Raw genomic sequence first — 18,839 nt, 5'->3', positions numbered from 1 at the left:
TCTGTCTCTCTCAAGGCTTCATCTCTCACAGAGATTTGATTTGCTGCTGTCCAGATACATTTTCCATTACATTTTGTTACGTTTAACTGGTTAATTATCAGGTAGAACAGAAAATCAGCAGAAATCTGGACCTCAAAGCCAGTTCCATTGTTATTTTTATTCTTCCCCTCTAATCAAGGTCTGATTTAGACCTGGGACACCAAGTGGATGCTATTAATTATCAGGTAGAACAGAAAATCAGCAGTACTCTAGARKTCCAGGATCTGATTTGAATATCCCTGTATTACACCATGAAYTTATATTGTCAGCTAAAGATTATCCCKGTTTTTACATARGTTTGTTATTCGCRTTGCCTGGGATAAAGCAGAACACACATTTTAATTTGTGAACAATGAATGGACAATAAAGTAATCTTCTTCTCCTAGATGCTACACAACAAGCATGTGATGGTGCGTGTGGGAGGAGGCTGGGAGACCTTMGAGAGCTACCTTCTGYAACACGACCCATGTCGGATGCTCCAGATCTCCAGAATGGAGGGGAAGACTACAGTGCTTTGTTTTCAGCAGTGCTGCTGTCAGTAATGGATCCCAATGTGCTGGTAATGGATATCGTTAGGTAAGACTTTAGTAGGAATTCATCAACTCTTTCGTCAATAAAGCATAATAAATGGTCAGGGACAAACCTTTCACTGTAAATACCGTCTGAACTAGACATGATGGTAACGTAACAGAACTTGAAGTTGCTCGCCATAAAAAAATGTTCATGGGATTTGTAGTCATTGAAGTACAGACAATGCGGTGTCATCTACGGGAGCCTGTGTAGCTCAGAACTACAGACGAATAATTGGCTGATTCGCCGGTGGGTCCACCCCAGACAGAGAAAGGCCCTATAAATACCCCGCTCTTCGCTCATTCGGTCTTTCACTACAAAATAAACGGCGTGCTAGCTTCACAAATCCGCCGGGGAGAATTATGGCTCTCATTATAAAACTAAGTTGTCTTTGGCAGCCGCACAGCAAACACCATGCATCCGTCATGAAATGACTCGATACCTTTGGTGAGTAATCATTTGCAGACTTGTTGAGCGCTAGTTAGGCTAGCTAGTTAGGTCGCTAACGAACTTTATGCTGCACCTCGTTTGCTTTAGCTAACGTTAGCTATTTTGGCTTACGATGTACTTGMCTAGCGGTTCTTCGTCCATTTCAATGATTCATTTAGTAGAAGTTTAGTTTGGTAGTGTGCTACCCTAACTTGCTGATGTTTAAAGTAAATTACATGCCAACCTGTTAAGTTAACGTAACTTCGAAGCTAGGTTAACGTTTCTTAGTTAACACCACGTGGGTCGACAATGCGCCAAAAAAAATTAYGTTGCCTAACGTTTTAACTTTAACATTGGGTCTTTCTGTGAAGATATCTTTGTCCAGTTCTGCTACTGAATGATGGTGATCGATATTTGTGACTCTGAGAAAGACCTGGGTTTTTACAATGCTTTAGTCAACTAGTCGGCCGGCCTTAATAGAACCGTGCCAAATCCGTAATTACCTTGGATAAACAATTGACCATGCAGGTTAACTAAACGACCATTTGTCTCYTCAGTAACAGGGCTTCTGATGGATCCACCAGGCCGACAGACTAGTTGATCTGTTCTGGTCTGAAGAGGCGGCTGTAGGAAGTACTCCATGATATCAGAGGCTGCCATTACGTCGTCAGGTGAGTCATTTCCCAATGTTAATCAATCTGACTGATAACACCTGGTCCAGTTTTAAGGAACAGAGCCAGTGATGACAAACTAAAATAACTTTTCTGACACCTCTATGAGAGCTGGTAACAGCCTCTGATTCGAACTCCACTCTGAGGTTCTGGTAGTAACTATGTATTGTGACTTACAGTGAGTGGTATTACTGGTGGGTATTCATCTTCTCAACCTTTTCTCCCACCAGGAGTTGGGTGCTGCAGTCTGGTTGGTCAATCTGAGACCATGTGACCTGCAGTGATCCATCGCCCTCTGGTAAATCAAACCCTCCTACTGCTCAGACATACTTTGTTTTCTAATGCATTGTTGGTGTATAGATAGAACAGTGAAGCCAGTGATGACAAAAAAATATAACTTTTCTGACACCTCGTATGAGAGCTGGTAACAGCCTCTGATTCGAACTCCACTCTGAGGCTCTGGTAGTAGTATTGGGCTCCCGAGTGGCACTGCGGTCTAAGGCACCGCCTCTGTCACTACAGGCCCTGGTTCAATTCAAGGCTGTATCACAACCGGAGTCCCCTAGGGCTGTGCACAATTGGCCCTTTGTCTAGGTTAGGGTTTGACAGTCATTGTAAATAAAATGTTAACTGATTTGCATAGTTAAATAAATGTGACTGTTGCAGTATTACTGGTGAGGTATTGTATCTGATTATTTATTTTTACCTTCAACCCACCAGGAGTCGGGTGCCCAGTGCTGCAGTTTGGTGTCAGTCTGACCATGTGACCTGCAGTGAACCGCCCTCCACCCTATCCCTCGGGTAAACCAGGCTCTCCACTTACACACTAGGACTCTTGAGCCAGTGATAGTTGGTTTATTGTAGCAATGAGCCAGTGGTGTTGAAACTAAGTTTTCTGGTGTCTTTTATCACTTTTGGTGCTGGTCTTTCTGTGAAGATAACCTTGTCCAGTTCTGCTACTGAATGATAATGATCGATATTAGTGACTCTGAGAAAGACCTGTTTATATTTTTTTAAATGCTCCAATTAGTTGGCTGGCTAACATAACTACCGACTCTTGACAGAGGCACTCTAAATCTTCCATTATGTTGGTTTAGCTAAAAAATATATTTAATGTTTCTGTGTTAATTGTCTTTTTGGACCCTCATCAGGGATGCTAACTGGTATGATTGCGCTGATTTCTCCCACCAGGCTCTCAATGCTTCAGTCTGTTTGGTCAATCTGAGACCATGTGACCTGCAGTGATCCACCATCCCTCGGCCCTCTGGTAAACAACCCCTCCTACTGCTCAGACATTACTTTGTCTTCTAGTGATTGTTGTATAGTAGCAGTGAGCCAGTGATGACAAAAAAATATAACTTTTCTGACACCTCGTATGAGAGCTGGTAACAGCCTCTGATTCGAACTCCACTCTGAGGCCCTGGTAGTAACTATGTAAAGGTGGTACTGTAGTCTGTCAAACTAGCTTACGTGAGGTTTTGGATCTACGCTGACTAAAAGTGTTTCTCTGTTTCAGGTTCCATAAACGGGAGGGGCTTCCTACCATAATGGCTGCCCATCCTGTGGTTTCTCTGGAGTGTTTCAGAACCAGAAGGGTGCTGACCTACTTCCAACATGTTGAAGGGGAGGTTACTGCCCACAGCTGGTGTTATCCAGTATATGTGCTATGTATCAAACTAAGCATTGTATGTGGGCCAAATCATTAGCTACATCTTGTAATCAATTGGGCAAGTTCAAGAGACTAGACTGTTATAACCCTGGATTGTACATTTAATGATTCAACGGTAGCTGGGGGGGAGGTCTGATAAAACACGGCTCTGGTTCTTGATGATATATTTTTACAGGCCCTAGTTTTAGCACACCTGTGCTGCAGTCCAAACACTTAAGATGCACCCTGTCCCTTCAGCCCTCATTAAGTGGACACTTCTGATGACTAATGCTGCCTGACGAGTACACACTTGCAGGGCAAGGAAGGAATGGTTTTTAAATGGACTGCCCTGGCCTGGAAATCCATTGCTCGTTCTTCCAGCGATTATCTTTTTAGCCACCGGGTAGCTTGTGGGTGCTTTTATGTGCTACAGTCAATTATGATTGCATGTCTAAATATATAATTATTAATTTACACAAACTGTATGTTAGCTAGCAGATTATTTAACTCCCGTTAGCTTGTCTAGCAGGAACTTCTGAAGATAAATGTATTAATACAATTTCCAAAAGCTAAACAAATATTACTTTACGAGATGTGCTGTCATGTGCATTAGTAGTACAATTTAGTACTGATTTGTTAGTTTTTACTTACACTTGTAAATTGACAAATAAAACGAGGGCTGCGGTCCTTACGTTGCAAACTTCTCTTGCTTGGCTAATAATTTGCGCCGCCCGCCAAGATGGTGACAGGATTCCCCCAAGGGCTTAAGTTGAGGGTTTTTGGCCTAGTCTTTTGTTTGAACTGCAGCCCTATACTACTGTCCAGTTATATGGTTAAGTGCCACTAAGGACACGGGCAAATTAGTTGGCCCAGAACAGGGCACCTGYCATTTAATGGGTACTTTAGGATTTTGGCACAAATTAGAGGAGTGTTTTTATTTGTCGGCTGTAGTTTTATTGTTTCTTTACAGTTTCTGTTTTCACCCTGCCTGTAAATGGACRCTACAGTCAGCAGCAGTATGGTCTCGTATGAAGACCTTGGTTCTATGTTCTGTTAAGGTATTTAATAAAGGTTTTTATAATGTGTTCTGGTAGTTTGTGTGAATGTGATTGGATGCTAGTTCCTGTTTAGGTCATAGTTCTGTAACTATTACAGATCACTGCAAGCTGTCTTTGTAATAGTTGTCATTGGTGGTACTGACTTACCAATAGGGGTCACTAAAGTATCACCATAGACATGCTCTAGCAATTTGCCTGTGGATGAGGTTTAATAGATGCCTTTGAAAGGTGTCTGGTTAAACTATCAAAGGAAACAATAAGTCTGACCGTGTTGCTTAGGTACAGAACAGCAAGATYCCCTGCCCTCCATACTGCTATGCTCAAACCCTACACCCCAACCRGAGCACTGTTCTACCATCTCTTGGCACTCCCAGCCTTCCAGGAGGACAGCTCCCCAGTCCAATCTCTTCTGTCCTGGCACCCGAACGGTGGAACCAGCTTCCCCCTGAAGCTAGGACGGAGTCACTGCAGATTTCTTCTGATACCATCAAACTACCTCTTCAAACAGCATTCTAAGTAATCCTCTTCACCCCCACCCATTACCTCTGATTCCACTTGGAGGAKAAATGTTCTTTCTCTATGCCTGTGATATTGTCCCACCTAGCTATTTTAAGATGAGTCTGTCATTTTAAGATGACAAATATAAAACAAATTCATAACATGGTAATGTAGCATTTTCATAGTTGACTTCCATTATTGAGTTGTGGCCAAAAACAACCCAGTAGAAGTCCCTGGATGTGGTAACTGGTAAGCCTGTACTTGTGACGGAAACAGTGTGAATACATGTGGTGTTCTAGCCATGACTTCTGTAGTGTAGCCCATCCAATCTACCTCATCCCCATACTGTATTTATCTTGCTCCTTTGCACCCCAGTATCTCTACTTGCACATTCATCTTCTGCACATTCTACCATTCCAGTGTTTAATTGCTATATGGTAATTACTTTGCCACCATGGCCTATTTATTGCCTTACCTCCCTTATCCTACCTCATTTGCACTCACTGTATATAGACTTTACTATTGTGTTTATTCCATGTGTAACTCTGTGTTGTATGTGTCGAACTGCTTTGCTTTAGCTTGGCGAGGTCGCAGTTGCAAATGAGAACTTGTTCTCAACTAGCCTACCTGGTTAAATAAAGAATATACATTTGGGAAAACTCACTCCCAAGTTCAGAATATACCCACTATTACAGCAATCATACTGTATGTTCACTTGCTACAGGTTTTGTTTTTTTAGGTTGGACTTTTGGCACTTAGGGTGCACAGATTGTCACCTCGTCAGTTACAACTGTGCTGGTTGCCATCTCAGTGGGAAGGTGTTTCACCTATTGGCCCAGGTGCTACTTAGGACTGACCAGCCCAGTGCTCCAGTTGAGCTTGAGAGGGCTACGTCAGCTGAGGTGTGAGTTCAACTTCAATTTGAAAGAAGGCTGAGTTTTGGTTTCCCCTGCTTGTTTTCGCTCCATAGTCTTTTTACTCCCTATTCTAAGTTGCTGTGGGGTTTGTCTTTTTAGAGGCAAACCTAGTGGGCATCCATGATGGGTTTCTGTTAGAACCCCTTTTAAACTCTTMTTTGGTTTAGCATTCATTCAATTGTTACGTTTCCACAAGAGAAACTCAATGTCGCTCACAACAAAGGGAACTAACAAAGAAAATCACTGACAACCAAAGTACCCATGGTAACAAAAATGCTTTTAGTACCACATATTCCAGCCTCAATCCCAGACACAAAAAAATCAATCACATTTCTGTCAAAAATTGTTAAAATCTTTTATGGGTCATTCCACCTCAAAGCACAAGAATGTTCTGAAATTAATTTGTTAGAAACATAAGATTAACATACTTGCATAATCTCTGAGAGCAAATTCAACAAAAAAATTAAGTTAGTTTATTGCACCTAAACGACCGTCGTGACATGATAAAAAACAGGGTCYTTGGTGACAGCAAGATCAGGTGATGGATAACTCAAGCCTGCTGCCCGCCGTCTGTTTTGTAGTTGACATCATCTAGAAGAGATGCAATCACTGTTGGGAGTGYTGTTCAACTGTAAACTACTCCAGCACCTCAAACTGCTGCCGGCATCTAAAATGAGAACCAGCATTTTGTTTTTTAATTCCGCTTCAAGCACTGATCACTGCTGTGGCCGACATCATCTAGGAGAGATGCAAGACCAGATACAGGAAGTCACATCCTCATCACGAACGTCTTAATTTCTCGCTCCGGTAGTAGGTAACCATCATCAGTTAGCTATCGTCAAAGGAACGATCTATAAATTCTTACATCCCAAATAACTAAATCATTATGGAGGGAATTCCTATCCGAGCGCGCGTAAATGGCAAGTAATTGCCTTTAAAAAATATAAATGGTTTTCTGACCTTGAATTTAAGCATGAGAATAGCATGCTATTCACCCGATATTCCTTTGGGGTGGAGATCAAAGAAATGAAGGTGTGGCAGAGGTGAGTCTACAGATTCTAACCTTGATTTAATTCCACCACCTTTACGCGTGATGAAACAATGAACAAGGTCGATCACACAGTAATTTCATAGGATCTCCACGGTAATACCCAAATAAACTGTCACTTTACTGTTAGTTTCATTACATTTTGCATCACTCCATTACATCGTTAGTTTACCCCCCTCTGTCACGTTCGTGTGGTTGTTCCTGATAATCACTAGCGGTAGTAGATCATATTAGCCTAACGTGTTACAAGTTGTGCAGTAATTTAGGACATGTAGCCTGATTCAATCATTATGGAACTCCGACCACACCGTAGCAGGTTAGCCTGGCGTACGGTTCACGACGACGGGACCGTTGTCATCACAGTTCCATGATTATTGGGGATTATGGTATAATTTATAGACTACCGTTCAACCTCTATTGTACACATTTCTCACTTTCCAATATTTCATGMTTTGAACAATTGAATGTCAACTTTCAGGATGAATCTAATCACTATTTTTGATTCACCAATATATGTTGTGCCTAAAAGTTATCCAAAACAGTTTTTTTTATTATTCAAAATTACACTGAACAAAAATATAAATACAACATTTCATGTGTTGGTTTCATGAGCTGAAATAAAAGATCCCAGAAATGTTCCATACACACAAGAAGCTTATTTCTCTCCAATGTTGTGCACAAATGTGTTTACATCCCTGTTAGTGAGCATTTCTCCTTTGCCAAGACAATCCATCCAACTGACAGGTGTGTCATATCAAGAAGCTGATTAAATTGCAATTGGCATGCTGGCTGCAGGAATGTCCACCACAGCTGRGTGGAGGAGTATTTCTGTCTAATAAAGCCCTTTTGTGGGGYAAAAATCATTCTGATTGGCTGGGCCTGGCTCCCAAGTGGGTGGGCCTGGCTCCCCAGTGGGTGGGCCTATCCCCTTCCCGGCCCAACCATGGCTGTGCCKCTGCCCAGGCATGTGAAATCCATCGATTAGGCCCCAATGCATTTATTTCAATTGACTGATTTCCTTATATAACACTGTAACTCATCAAAATCTTTGAAATTGTTGCATTTTATATTTTTGTTCAGTATACTTTCCTAACCCTAAATAATATACAAGATCAGAGTATTTTTAAATCTACCAATTGGTGCTGAAAAGGAGAAGAATATGTATATATATTTAGATGGCTTTCTTTCATTGATCTCTAATATTCTGAACCGTTCTCTCCATGTATTCTAGTGAGTCTGACAATTCTAATTAAAAAGGTACAGCGTATTTAAAGGGATGGTTTTAGTTAAATGTACTGAAAACCCTATTGAATGATAACTCCACAAGAAAATCTGTTGGCCAGAAAGTGGGAGGGTTTTCAACGGTTTAATTGCTGCCATCTTTTACTTCTTGCTGCGGTGGTGTGCGGCCATCTTTTACTTCTTGCTGCGGTGGTGTGCGGCCATCTTTTACTTCTTGCTGCGGTGGTTGTGGGCGTGCCATCTTTTACTTCTTGCTGCGGTGGTGTGCGGCATCTTTTACTCCTTGCTGCGGTGGTGTGCGGCATCTTTTACTCCTTGCTGCGGTGGTGTGCGGCCATCTTTTACTTCTTGTTGCGGTGGTTGCGGCATCTTTACTTCTTGCTGCGTGGTGTGCGTTTTACTTTTACTTCTTGCTGGGTCTTTTTACTTTTACTTCTTGCTGCGGTGGTGTGCGGCCATCTTTTACTTCTTGCTGCGGTGGTGTGCGGCCAACTTTTACTTCTTGCTGCGGTCTTTTACTTTTACTTCTGCTCTGCGGTGGTGTGCGGCCATCTTTTACTTTCTTCTTGCTGCGGTGGTGTGCGGCCACCACCAGGTAGCTGTCTGGGGTGAGGTCCTTGGTGTTGGAGGACATGGGAGAGATCTTCCCCTCCACTCTGGAGGTCTGGAGCATCCGACATGGGTCGTGTTCAGAAGTTTAAACTCCTCAAAGGTCTCCCAGCCTCCTCCCACACGCACCATCACATGCTTGTTGTGTAGCATCTAGGAGAAGAAGATTACTTTATTGTCCATTCATTGTTCACAAATTAAAATGTGTGTTCTGCTTTATCCCAGGCAAGGCGAATAACAAACYTATGTAAAAACMGGGATAATCTTTAGCTGACAATATAARTTCATGGTGTAATACAGGGATATTCAAATCAGATCCTGGAGGTCTAGAGTACTGCTGATTTTCTGTTCTACCTGATAATTAATAGCATCCACTTGGTGTCCCAGGTCTAAATCAGACCTTGATTAGAGGGGAAGAATAAAAATGGAYCTGGCTTTGAGGTCCAGATTTGAAATGGCCTTTTGTATTAGTTGGTAATCTCTAGAATCCACAGCTAGTACCACTACACTGAGCAAAATATACACAACATGTAAAGTGTTGGTTTCATGAGCTGAAATTAAAGATCCCAGAAATGTTCCATCCCTGTTTACATCCCTGTTAGTGAGCATTTCTCCTTTACCAAGATAATTGATACACCTGACAGATGTGGCATATGAAGAAGCTGATTAAACAAGATCATTACACAGGTGCACCTTGTGCCGGGGGACAATAAAAGGCCACTAAAACGTGCAGTTCTGTCACACAACACAATGCCACAGATGTCTSAAGTTTTGAGGGAGTGGGCAAATTTGTGTGCTGARTGCAGGAATGTCCCACCAGACCTGTTGCCAGAGAATTTAATGTTAAGTTCTCTACCATAAACCTCCTATTATATCCTTTTAGAGAATTTGGCAGTATGTCCAACCGACCTCACAACCACAGACCACGTGTAACCACGCCAACCCAGGGTCTCTACATCCAGCCCCCCTTCTGTCTGTAATAAAGCCCTTTTGTGGGGAAAAAATCATTCTGATTGGCTGGGCCTGGCTCCCAAGTGGGTGGGCCTATCCCCTTCCCGGCCCAACCATGGCTGTGCCCCTGCCCAGGCATGTGAAATCCATCGATTAGGCCCCAATGCATTTATTTCAATTGACTGATTTCCTTATATGAAATGTAACGTTCCTTTTTAATATTTTTGTTTAGTACAATATTTGCACATTAACAATGGCATTGTTGGATTCCTTTTCACTAATAAATGACTCAACTAGAAATCAACATGCTGTGGTTAACCAATACATTGTAATGTGGGGCTGCATTTTGTTCATTTAAATTACAACTGTTTATTCGCTCATGCTGCCTGCTACATATTGCACATTTTCTGGGTGGGTTGGGTACCATGGCAACCTCTTACGCCACACCAATAAATAGCAGGAGAGGGAAATAAAAAGACACTGCCATTGTCATCAGACACAAACATTTGTTTTTAACTATCTTTGTTGGAACCAAAAATTGTTTCTCATCCAAAACCTAAGCCTAAAATAGCCTTTTTCCTTGTGCGGATTGGGTAAAATGTTCCCACTTGTCCGAATTTTAATTGTTTTACTATAGTAAAACCAAACAAACAAAATAATAAATGTCCATAACCTCATACGTTGTGTTTTAACTGCCTGGGAACCAGGTCATATGAATTCTACTAATGGTGTGATAAACAACAAGATAACAAATCAGATCAGAAGCTAAACATTTAGAGTGTCACTGACAGGAAGTACCAGTTTGACCCAGTGCAGACATACTGCTGATTGTTGCTGACTGTTAGCCCTGATGGCCAAACACAACAATGTTAATCAGGTCTGAGAGGAAGAAAGTAGAAGAGTATTCCCCACACCCATATACACAAAAGTATGTGGACACGCCTTCAAATTAGTGAATTTGGCTATTTCAGCCACACCCGTTGCTGACAGGTGTATAAAATCGAGGACACAGCCATGCAATCTCCATAGASAAACACTGSCAGTAGAATGGTCTTACTGAAGAGCTCAGTGACTTTCAACGTGGCACCGTCATAGGATGCCACCTTTCTAACAAGTCAGTTCGTCACATTTCTGCCCTGCCAGAGGTTCCCTGGTCAACTGTAAGTACTGTTATTGTGAAGTGGAAACGTCTAGGAGCAACAACSGCTCAGCCGCYAAATGGTAAGACACACAATCTCACAGAATGGGACCGCTGAGTGCTGAAGCGCATAGGGTGTAAAAATAGTCTGCCCAACGGTTAAAACACTCACTGCCGAGWTCCAAACTGCCTCTGGAAGCAATGTCAGCACAAGAACTGTTCGTCGGGAGCTTCATGAAATGGTTTCCATGGCCGAGCAGCCGCATACAAGCCTAAGATCACCATGCGCAATGCCAAGCGTCGACTAGAGTGGTGTAAAGCTCGCCGCCATTGGACTCTGGAGCAGTGGAAATGCTTTCTCTGGAGTTTTTCTAATTYATTTTTCACCTCTATTTAACCAGGTAGGCCAGTTGAGAACAAGTTCTCATTTACAACTGCGACCTGGCCAAGATAAAGCAAAGCAGTGCGACACAAACAACACAGTTACACATGGAATAAACAAACCTACAGTCAATAACACAATAGGAAAAAATCTATATACAGTCTGTGCAAATGAGGTAAGATTAGGGAGGTAAGGCAATAAATAGGCCGTATTGGCGAAGTAATTACAATTTAGCAATTAAACACTGGAGTGATAGATGTGCAGAAGATGAATGTGCAAGTAGAGATACTGGGGTGCAAAGGAGCAAGATAAATACATACCAATACGGGGATGAGGTAGTTGCTTCACCATCTGGCAGTCTGACAGATGAACCTGAGTTTGGCGAATGCCAAGAGAATGCTACCTGCCCGAATGCATATTGCCAACTGTAAAGTTTGGTGGAGGAGGAATAATGGCCAGGGGCTGTTTTTCATGGTTTGGGCTAGACTCCTTAGTTCCCTCCTCAGTGAAGYGAAATCTTAARGCTACAGCATACAATTACATTCTAGACGATTCTGTGCTTTCAACTTTGTGGCAAAAGTTGGGGAAATCCCTTTCCTGTTTCAGCACAAAAGCAAGGTCCATACAGAAATGGTTTGTTGAGATCGGTGTGGAAGAACTTGACTGGCCTGCACAGAGCCCTGACCTCAACCCCATCGAATGCCTTTGGCATGAATTGAAACGCCAACTGCGAGCCAGGCCTAATCGCCCAACATCAGTGCCCGACGTCACTAATGCTCATGGCTGAAAGGAAGCAAGTCCCCACACCAATGTTCTAACATCTAGTGGAAAGCCTTACCAGAAGAGTGAAGGCTGTTATAGCAGCAAAGGGGGGACCAACCAAGATGTTTTATGTGCAGGTGTCCACACACTATTGGTCATGTAGATGGAGAGAGAGAGAGAGGGAGAGAGAGAGAGAGGGAGGGAGAGAGAGGGAGAGAGAGGGGGAGAGCGAGAGAGAGAGTTACTACTCTGCAGGAATTTTAATTAAACCCTCTTGCTGTTTGGGGTTTTCGGCTGGGTTTTCTGTATAGCACTTTGACATTGGTTGATGTAACAAGGGATTTATAAATACATTTGATTGATAGTGCATGAAGCTTGCTCTCTGTCAAGCCTCCAGCAGCATAATATAATAACATCAAACATTTAACAGAATCAATCAACAGTCCATTGGCAGGGCAGTGGTTCCAATCATGACAGTATTGTCCCCAAGGCTCTGTGACTAGGGAATATAATGGGCTTTTGGTACAGAGGCCTTTTCAATCATGAATCTATGGTGCTGGGAGACAGGGGGACCCCAGCTAGATTTGTACCCAGCAGAGAGAGGGGAGCCTGGGGGTGGCCTGGTGGCCTCCTGTGATCTCAAAGTTTCAGACTGGTCAGTCCCCTCAGTAAACGTACAACACATTAATTTACTGGGAAGGGCTGAGAAGGTCAGTCTCCACAGACTGACTGCTTGTGGAAGGCCAAGGGACAGGGTATTCATTATTCTATATACTGTACACTACACTCAACCTACATCCTTGGCTTTTTAGCTGGAGGATAAGGGACCAGCTTTGTATAAGCCAACATCCTTGGCTTTTTAGCTGGAGGATAAGGGACCAGCTTTGTATAAGCCCACATCCTTGGCTTTTCTCCTGAAGGACATGATTCCATTGCACCACAACACTTTTTATTTTGTCTTCAGATGACTGTGGGCTGAAAACTAATTTCTCTCCTAGCAAAGGATGATGTTTCTGACCTGTCAGCAATGCATTTTATTAGAGAAGACGCAGAGTGGAGAGAGAGAGCGAGAGCAAGAGAGAGGGTGAGAAAGGGAGAGGGCGTTACCATTCTGCAGGAATTTTAATTAAACCATCTCTCTCAGTGAAGGCAGAGCGCTGTGCTGAGAACCTAGAGTGAGATCTTGAGGGTCACACCTATGAACTGCTGGAATTGTCTAGCAGGAAGCTCACATATAAAAACACACAGTAACAGACGTTCCATTCCATCCAACGCTCTAGAATCTAAGAGGTGCATTCTTGGGATTCTAATATGAAAAGCCATTTACAAAGAACAATCAAGACTCTCGCCTTCGGTTGTGACTTGTCCTTGGTTGCTCAGCAACTCTCATGTATGGTTGAAAGAAACGCTGTCTATCGTACAAAAGGCAGTCAGAGAATGCTMGGTATTCACATTTTGCACGGTAGAACATATATTTTTTAAGGGGAAAGCGTGCTTCCACATAGATAGACACTGGATGGTAATTTTGGTGGATATTTTTCTCCTCGTATATCCTTTTTTATTTTGCGATGTTTATGTTATGATCAGTGCACTGACGTTCACTGTGTATTTCAGCTATCTGTCAGTAGAGGGCACTAAATCGGACCGAAAGGTTTATTTCAGACGCTGAACACTGGTCCGTGTCCGGTGAAAACCCGGGCTAACATACAGAAGCTGTCTTATTCTCCAGTTGTGATCCAGCTGTCCATCCAGAAGCTGCGCTACCAGTAGAGGGTCTTTCTAGAGTGGATTGTCAGCACACCTCGAACTACAGTCCAGATCCTCCTTCCACAGCGTCCTCGTTCTCAGACGTGTGAATACGGGTTGGAGGTTGCCAAGTAACCACAGATCCCAAGGGCACCAATGCTACCTCAACCAATCTGTACTTGTCAATAGACTTAATTGGTGTAAGGTGGTTTTTGTAAGGTCTGTTTGAGGTACAGTATTTATTTAGCTACATAAGAAAATCACATTTTATGTAAATGGGAAGGATTATTAATAAGTGCCGTTAGCGCCATGGCAACAGTAATAGCATTATCCTCAAGCATCWTTTCTAATCCTATGGACTATTTATCAAGCCTGTTGGATTGAACCTGAGGGCTCTCTTCTCCCAGTACAGTGGGTGAACCAGAACCACAGCAACCTTGGCTGACCCATAGAGATAGACACCGGAGTCTAGATGGATAGAACCCYTTTTAGCATGGACAATACAYGGAGGAGTCCTTTTTATACATCTCTCCATGGGTTGGCCTCTTGGCCCAGASACAGACATAGTTGGAATATCATCACCAGTAAATGAAGSCTCACAGRAGCAGAGGAGCTGSTYCCAGCAGAGACAATGGACGTCTGTCATCCACACAGTCAGGCAGTCCAAATATCAACACACTGCAATGTGCACCGTGGCTGTAACTGTATGAACGTGGTAGTGTTCCAAATGGCACCCTTTTATTTTAGTGCACTATTTTTGACCAGGGAATCTGGTCTAAAGTAGTGCACTACAGAGAGAATAGGGTGCCATTTTGGGACACGACCCGTGACCTTACATTGAGATAAAGAACCTTATTGTTGGTGAACTGAAAGCCCATATAATCCAGCCTGGATAAAACCCGGACATAAAAGTGACCGTTCAATAAACAACGAAGTCTGTGGGCAAAAATTGGGTCAACTAAAATCCAGACTCATTCAATTCAGACTCATCAAATCTCAGAACAATGAGAAAAGAGTGGGTTTGCAATGGGGACAGAATAGGATGAGTCATTCAACAGCCATCTGTAGTCATAGACGGTCTATGGTCCCTGAGGACACTGAGGAGCAATGGGCCTAAGTAAGTAAGAGATTCTGTAGACGGCYTACAATCCATATTCATACCTGGCGTGTCAACTCATATAAACAAATATTATATTATACTATAGGTCTACTATATTTATATACTGGGGCTCCTGGACATTACTGTAACTTTTACTACACTTTTTGTGTGTGTGGATAATACTGTAGTATTTACTGTAGTATTTTACAGCATACTGCAATTAGGTGATAATGCCCGAGAAGCTGGTGCTTGGAGGATATATTGACACGGTGTGGTTAGGCCCGAGATTAAGTCTATACTGTAGAATACGTACATTTTATAGTAAGTACTACACATGATTGAGGGATACTACAGTACGTAGTATAGTATACTAAAGTTTACAATAGAATTCTATACGTTTACAATAGAATTCTATAGTAAGTACTATATGTATATATATGTAGTATTTTTTCATATGAGAATATCCACAGCAATATGTAACACAACCCCAGTGTAAATCACGTACAGTAAATCATTTACACCGGGTTTCAATGCTTCAGATTTGATCCCACCTAAAACCCTAAACATTTGGTCAAAGTTATTTCGGCAGGGACTGTCCACGTCCAATTTAAAGTCCAGCTGCCTGCGAGCGAAGTGGCTGAACCGTAACTAGAAAAACAAGGTTCCTGTTCCAGAGGTTGGTCCAGGGGTTAACCCTCCATTTCACACCGTCTCTACAAACAACAACAAAAATACCAAAGGGAAGTGGAGTTCCCCTTTAAACAAGCAAAAACAAGGTTCTTGTGTAACAAGTTTTAAGATGAGGTGTCACCCACCCTGGTGAATAGCATCATGTTAAATCTCTACATGGTGTTGTGTGTGTGTGTGTGGTGTGTGTGTGTGTGTGTGGTGTGTGTGTGTGTGTGGTGTGTGTGTGTGTGTGTGTGTGTGTGATGTGTTACACCCCACCCTGATGAATAGCATCTTCTCTCCAACGCGGTAGCGGCCCTGGGCCTGTCTCTCACACAGAACTTATTGGACACTTGCAGGGAGGGTCCTCCGAGATATGCTTCACCTGACACACACACACACACTTTAAAAATCCTTGATTTGAAGACACAAATTCACATTTCAGACAGATATCTGGACCCCTGGGGAAACAGACAGCACCTTCTGGAACCCTGGGGAAACAGACAGCACCTTCTGGAACCCCTGGGGAAACAGACAGCACCTTCTGGAACCCCTGGGGAAACAGACAGCACCTTCTGAACCCCTGGGGAAACAGACAGCACCTTCTAGAAACCCCTGGGGAAAACAGACAGCACCTTCTAGAACCCCTGGGGAAACAGACAGCACCTCCTGGAGCCCTGGGGAACAGACTGCACCTTCTGGAACCCCTGGGGAAACAGACAGCACTTCCTGGAACCCCTGGGAAACAGACAGCCCCTTCTGGAGCCCTGGGGAAACAGACAGCACCTTCTGAACCCCTGGGAAAACAGCAGCACCTTCTCCTCCACACAGCAAGGCTGCCCATGACTGCTGACACAGAGCAGTACCTCTATCCTCATCTTATGTAGGCCTGTTATCTGAAGGCCAGGTACAGTCAGCCTGTAAACATGGCCCAGACTGCTATCTGAAGGCCAGGTACAGTCAGCTGTAACATGGCCCAGACTGCTATCTGAAGGCCAGGTACAGTCAGCCTGTAAACATGGCCCAGACTGCTATCTGAAGGCCAGGTACAGTCAGCCTGTAAACATGGCCCAGACTGCTATCTGAAGGCCAGGTACAGTCAGCCTGTAAACATGCACAGACTTCTTAATATCACCACAGCAGGCCTGCACTGATATCCCAAGGCTGTTCAGGGTATGAGGGCTGGTATTTAAGCATCTTGTCAGAAAAGGTCTGTTCAGGGGTGATGAGGGCCTGGTATTTAAGGATCTTGTCAGAAAAGGCCTGTTCAGAGGTGATAGGGGCTGGTATTAAGCATCTTGTCAGAAAAGGCTGACTCCATGTAACAGTCATATGAGCAGCTACCCCAGAATCACCCCCTTCCTCTGGCCTCCCCCAACAACATTAACCCTAATCTAACCTTAACCCTCTAGAAATAGCATTTCACCTTGTGGGGACAAACAAAATATCCCCAGTTGGTCAAATGTCTTGTTTGTTTACTATTCTTGTGGGGATTTGTGTTATAGTTAAACACTTCCAGATTAGTAGGGAGGTCAATAAGGTCTAAAACCACCACAAATTACTGGTAATCCTCAGAAATTCCCAGAAATATCCATGGAAAAGTTCAGCATTCCTTGAAATTCAAGGAATTTTACCACCCAACCTCACTGCATCATCCAACAGCTTCCCTGTGCTCTTCTGCTAGACGAGGAGCACTTGGTAGGAAGAGGGATGGAGAGAGGGAGACAGATGAAGTAGAGGTGCCATCTCCTCCGTTCTATCTCCTTCTCTAGCTTAATAAGCCAAGAGGCTCCACGTTGTACCTAAAGAAAGAGACAATTGGAAAATCAGTTTACATAAGGTTACATTACTTAAGGATAATCAACGAGGGCTATGCGTAATATGGAAAATCATTAACAACGTGAAGGTGTGTTCACAACGCGCCAGCAGAGAATAATGAACAACGTGGTAGGTGTGTTTCACAACGCGCCAGCAGAGAATAATGAACAACGTGGTTAGGTGTGTTTCACAACGCGCCAGCAGAGAATAATGAACAACGTGGTTGGTGTGTTCACAACGCGCCAGCAGAGAATAACGAACAACGTGGAAGGTGGTGTTTCACAACGCGCCAGCAGAAAAATAATGAACACACGTGTTAGGTGTGTTTCACAACGCGCCAGCAGAGAATAACGAACAACGTGGAAGGTGTTTCTACAAACGCGCCAGCAGAGAATAACGAACAACGTGGTTAGTGTGTTTCAACGCGCCAGCAGAAAATAATGAACAACGTGGTTAGGTTGTGTTCACAACGCGCCAGCAGAGAATAACGAACAACGTGGAGTGTGTTTCACAACGGCGCCGCAGAGAAAAAACGAACAACGTGGTAGGTGTGTTTCACCAACGCGCCAGCAGAGAATAATGAACACACGTGGTTAGGTGTGTCACAACGCGCCAGCAGAGAATAACGAACAACGTGGAAGGTGTGTTCACCAACGCGCCAGCAGAGAAATAAGAACAACGTGGTTAGGTGTGTTCACAACGCGCCAGCAGAAGAATAATGAACAACGTGGTTAGGTGTTTTTTCACCAACGCGCCAGCGAGAATAATGAACAACGTGGTTAGTGTGTTTCACAACGCGCCAGCAGAGAATAATGAACAACGTGGTTAGGTGTGTTCACAACGCGCCAGCAGAGAATAATAAACAACGTGGAGGTGTCTTTCACACGCGCCCAGCACGAAATAATGAACACGTGGTTAGGTGTGTTTCACAACGCGCCAGCAGAGAATAATGAACAAGGCGGAAGGTGTCTTTCACACCGCGCCAGCCAGAGAATAATGAAACAACGTGGTTAGGTGTGTTTCACACCGCGCCAGCAGAGAATAATGAACAACGTGGTTAGGTGTGTTTCACAACGCGCCAGCAGAGAATAATGAACAACGGGTTAGGTGTGTTTCACAACGCGCCAGCCAAGAGAAAATGAACAACGTGGGTTAGGTGTGTTTCACAACGCGCCAGCAGAGAAATAATGAACAACGTGGTTAGGTTGTGTTTCACAACGCGCCAGCAGAGAATAATGAACAACGTGGTTAGGTGTGTTTCCACAACGCGCCAGCAGAAAATAATGAACAACGTGGGTTAGGTGTGTTTCACAACGCGCCAGCAGAGAATAATGAAAACAACGTGGTAGGTTGTGTTCACAACGCGCAACAGCAGAGAATAATGAACCAACGTGGTTTAGGTGTGTTCACAACGCGCCAGCAGAGAATAAATGAACAACGTGGAAGGTGTGTTCTACACAAGCGCCAGCAGAGAAATAAGAACAACGTGGTTAGGTGTGTTTCACAACGCGCCAGCAGAGAATAATGAACAACGGTGTTAGGTGT

The 18,839-nt window shown here is 43.5% G+C and overlaps 2 long non-coding RNA genes, 5 other non-coding genes and 1 pseudogene across 7 annotated transcripts; 7 read left to right on the top strand and 1 right to left on the bottom strand.

The window, feature by feature from the left end:
- Positions 1–916: 916 nt before the first annotated feature.
- LOC112068473 (uncharacterized) lies at positions 917–2,029 on the top strand. Its single transcript, XR_002893572.2, has 3 exons — positions 917–1,056; positions 1,596–1,709; positions 1,940–2,029. It is a non-coding gene; the product is annotated as an uncharacterized lncRNA (long non-coding RNA).
- Positions 1,399–1,468, top strand: LOC112068503 (small nucleolar RNA SNORD38). Its single transcript, XR_002893586.1, has one exon. It is a non-coding gene; the product is annotated as a small nucleolar RNA SNORD38 (small nucleolar RNA).
- Positions 1,773–1,859, top strand: LOC112068500 (small nucleolar RNA SNORD60). The gene has a single exon (XR_002893583.1). It is a non-coding gene; the product is annotated as a small nucleolar RNA SNORD60 (small nucleolar RNA).
- A 52-nt stretch (positions 2,030–2,081) lies between the features above and the next one.
- LOC112068496 (small nucleolar RNA SNORD60) lies at positions 2,082–2,169 on the top strand. The gene has a single exon (XR_002893579.1). It is a non-coding gene; the product is annotated as a small nucleolar RNA SNORD60 (small nucleolar RNA).
- A 256-nt stretch (positions 2,170–2,425) lies between these two features.
- Positions 2,426–3,526, top strand: LOC139023933 (uncharacterized). The gene is made up of 3 exons (XR_011475163.1): positions 2,426–2,510; positions 2,901–2,976; positions 3,226–3,526. It is a non-coding gene; the product is annotated as an uncharacterized lncRNA (long non-coding RNA).
- LOC112068502 (small nucleolar RNA SNORD38) lies at positions 2,636–2,705 on the top strand. Its single transcript, XR_002893585.1, has one exon. It is a non-coding gene; the product is annotated as a small nucleolar RNA SNORD38 (small nucleolar RNA).
- Positions 3,043–3,130, top strand: LOC112068498 (small nucleolar RNA SNORD60). Its single transcript, XR_002893581.1, has one exon. It is a non-coding gene; the product is annotated as a small nucleolar RNA SNORD60 (small nucleolar RNA).
- Positions 3,527–8,523: 4,997 nt separating the features above from the next.
- The window catches only part of LOC112068461 (growth arrest-specific protein 2-like), a 46,245-nt pseudogene continuing 35,929 nt past the window's right edge, over positions 8,524–18,839 (bottom strand).

Source organism: Salvelinus sp. IW2-2015, unplaced genomic scaffold (genome assembly GCF_002910315.2).
Source record: "Salvelinus sp. IW2-2015 unplaced genomic scaffold, ASM291031v2 Un_scaffold537, whole genome shotgun sequence".
Lineage (NCBI taxonomy): Eukaryota > Metazoa > Chordata > Actinopteri > Salmoniformes > Salmonidae > Salvelinus > Salvelinus sp. IW2-2015.
This window is presented reverse-complemented; position numbering and strand designations above follow the sequence as displayed.